General features: G+C 44.3%; 1 pseudogene; it reads left to right on the plus strand.

The window, feature by feature from the left end:
- Positions 1-2,691: 2,691 nt before the first annotated feature.
- LOC115272110 lies at positions 2,692-3,681 on the plus strand (annotated as a pseudogene).

The following is a 3,681-nucleotide window of genomic DNA, read 5'->3' on the forward strand; positions in this document are numbered from 1 at the left end:
CAGAGGCAATTAATTACACTGCCATTCAGAGAAGGCCTATTAAGACAGAGTCAAATAGAGCCCTGACAACATCATTTGAGCCACTGAACCCATCCATATCTGTGCCAATGTACTTTTTAGTAATGTGAGCCAAAAAGTTAACTTTTTGCTTATGGGTTAGATTTCTATCATTGCAATAGAAAGAGAATTTTTAACAGAAAATTAAAAATGGCTAAATTTACATATCAACCAATATTTCGTGTATCTGCCAAATGAACAGTTTCATGTCCAGTAAAATGGGAGATAAAAAGGAATTCTAAGGCATGCCTCATACCTGTGGGGTATGTGACATCAAAATCATGTGATAGATCTGGGATTGATTCTTTTCTTTTATAAAACTAAGGGAAAGGGGATTGATTGCATTGTAATATTTTCTAAAGATTTTCCTTCACTTTAAAGCTTTATGATTCTACACCATAACTTAAAAGAATTAGTGAGTCACTGAAGATACGAAAATATGGAAGAATGGTATACAAAGCTAATTAAATGGAAAGAGACTGGAAGACTGTAGCAATAATTTAGAAGAAACATTTCTTGAGACTGGTCTAGAGAATATGCAAGAGCCATAGAGGGAAGAGCATGAACCTAAGCAACATTTGAAAAAATTAACAACTTGATGCCTTTATATATGGAATATGAAGGTTAGTCAAAACTGACTATTGACTCCAAGTTTGCTTGGAATATTAAAAGAATAATAAAATCTTTAGCATAAATGAGGTTGTTAGGAAAGTACAGGTATTATTAGAGAGAATTAGGAACCTAACTGCAATGCAAATATATATATTTAAAGTCTGCAGACTTGAAAATCTGGAACTGAAGTTCAAGTGAGAAGTCAGCTATGTAAGTGTTTTATTTTGAGAATCATTGAACATGGAGGGGATAGAGAAAGTCCTAGAAGTGAATAAAAGCAATAAACAATAAACATTGATAATTGGCATGATTAGTTTACCAATAGGCAAAATATGTTAAAATTGCAAACTCATATTTCTTAGACCTTCAAGCTCAATTTATAAATGTTTCTAGTCTATTTATAATCTCCTAATCTTAGCATAAAAATATGGGCAATCACTTTTACTTATGCTCTATGATTTAATTAATTCACAAGCTTAACAGACTCCATGCCTCCTAAACAGTTAACTTAATTTGCATATTCAAGCAGTCAGCATTTTTTAGCTGTTTTATTGGGGCTTCTGAGTGGTTCAGTCAGTTCAGCTTCTGACTCTTGGCTTCAGCCCAGGTCAGGATCTCACAGTTCGTGTGTTCAAGCCCTGCATATGGCTCCACCCTTATAGTGCAGATCCTGCTTGGGATTCTCTCTCTCCCTCTCTCTCTGTCCTTCCCCCACTTGCACATTCTCTCTCTCAAAATAAATAAACATTTTAAAAACCCCACAAATTTAAAAAATAAAAAAATTTTTAAAAGAAATATATCCAGCATTCAGCCAATGAAATTTTTATAAGCACTTATGTAACTCTTGTAAATCTAATACCAATAATTCAATCTCATACACGTGGTCACAAAACACTTAAGTGTTTCATACATCTTAAAACTTGGCAAAATACACAATACCAAAATAAGGAAAACTGTCACAAAAATAATGAAAACTGTACTAATTTACCACCTTTATGTTAAGGTTACACACTGTGTAACCTTTGCTCTTCAAGACATGGATGGTAAACTAATCATGCCAATTATCAATGTTTATTGTTTATTGCTTTTATTCACTTCTAGGACTTTCTCTATCCCCTCCATGTTCAATGATTCTCAAAATAAAACACTTACATAGCTGACTTCTCACTTGAACTTCAGTTCCAGATTTTCAAGTCTGCAGACTTTAAATATATATATTTGCATTGCAGTTAGGTTCCTAATTCTCTCTAATAATAATGCCTCTCAGATCCTTTTTCAAGAAAGGACTTGCTACCCTGCTCAAGGGCAGGTGCAAGATCAGCAAATGGCCCCTCAGCTGTCAGCTTACTCAGGCCCTGCCTCAGCTGCAGTCTTCCCAGGGCAGCCCATGTATACTGAAAAATGGAGGAATATGAAGGGTCGAGGGTGGACACTCTGACCTACAACCAGAGCTTCCCGTCTCATCACATGCTTCTGGCCAACCTAACTGCAATGCAAATTAACTCATGCAACCAATGGGAACAGAATTGCTCTCTTAGACCTCTTACAGCAACTGAGGCTGCAAATTTGGGTTATCAATTGAAATTCTTGTCCCTGCTTCCAGTGATGATTTTACTTGAGCTCCAGGTAACACACAGAGTTCCTTTTTAATGATAAGGCTCTACCTACTTACCCAATGTATTACTATAATCTTATTCACAATAGTGTTCTAATATAAGTTTGCAAGTGCGTGTGCACACACATACACATACACCATCTAGACCCACACGGGTTGCAGTTCCCACAACCAGCATTGCACCTAACCTAAGCTCTGGGTTTGGGAACTTGGGCAAGTTATTATCAATCGGCTCAATTTCTGTTTCGGTAAAATAAGAACAAACAGGTCACTTGCTACTGCTCCCTTGGTCTCGGGAAGGGCGCCAGCCAGGCTGAGGCGGTGGCTGGAGCAGACGGACCCGGAGGGGCGGGGGCGGCGTGGAGGAGGCAGAGGCCGGCGGTCAGCCTCGCTCCAGCTCGGTAGCCATGTCTCGCCAGGCGAAGGACAACTTTCTGCGGCACTACACAGTCTCCGATCCCCGGACCCACCCCAAGGGCTACACCGAATATAAAGTGACCGCGCAGTTCATCTCAAAGAGGGACCCAGAGGATGTCAAAGAGGTGGTGGTCTGGAAGCGGTACAGCGACTTCCGCAAGCTGCATGGAGACTTGGCCTACACCCACCGCAACCTTTTCCTCCGCATGGAGGAGTTTCCTGCCTTCCCCACGGCCCAGGTGTTCGGCAGGTTCGAGGCCTCGGTGATCAAGGAGCGTCGGAAGGGGGCTGAGGACTTGCTTCGCTTGACTGTGCACATCCCTGCGCTCAACAATAGCCCCCAGCTCAAGGAGTTCTTCCGGGGACTCGCACGTTCTGCCACCCCCTCTGATTCCCACACCGCCCCCTGAGGAGCCCTGGTTGCTCCAGCCGCTCCCTGCAGAGAGGAGAGGCCTTGAGGAACTGGAGGTGCCAGCGGATCCCCCACCATCCAGCCCTGCTCAGGAGGCCGTGGATCTCCTCTTTAACTGTGGGAGCACCAAGGAGGCATCCAGTTCCCCTGCCCGAGGCCCCCTCACAGAGGCTGAGCTTGCCCTCTTCGACCCGTTCTCCAGGGAAGAAGATGCGGGCCCCAGTCCAACCCACATGGGTGAGCTGGCAGCCAAGGAGGTAGAGTCTGAAAGGTTGGACCAGGAGCCCTGGGAGCCCTGAGGGCAGGAGAAGGAAGAGAAGGAGGAAGAACGACCCGCCCCTGCCTATCTGAGCCAAGCCAAGAGCTCATCACCCAGGCTCTGCGGGATGAGAAAGCGGGTGCCTACCCTGCAGCCCTGCAGGGCTAGGGGGAAGGCGTGCACATCCTGCTGCAGGGGGTTCCCGGTGACCCATCACCTGCCGGCAGGGAGGGTGTGAAGAAGGCAGCTGAGTACCCAAAGCGAGCAGAAGAAATCTGGCACCGGCATCTGTGCCAACTCCCACCCTGA

Source organism: Suricata suricatta, chromosome 11, assembly GCF_006229205.1.
Source record: "Suricata suricatta isolate VVHF042 chromosome 11, meerkat_22Aug2017_6uvM2_HiC, whole genome shotgun sequence".
Lineage (NCBI taxonomy): Eukaryota > Metazoa > Chordata > Mammalia > Carnivora > Herpestidae > Suricata > Suricata suricatta.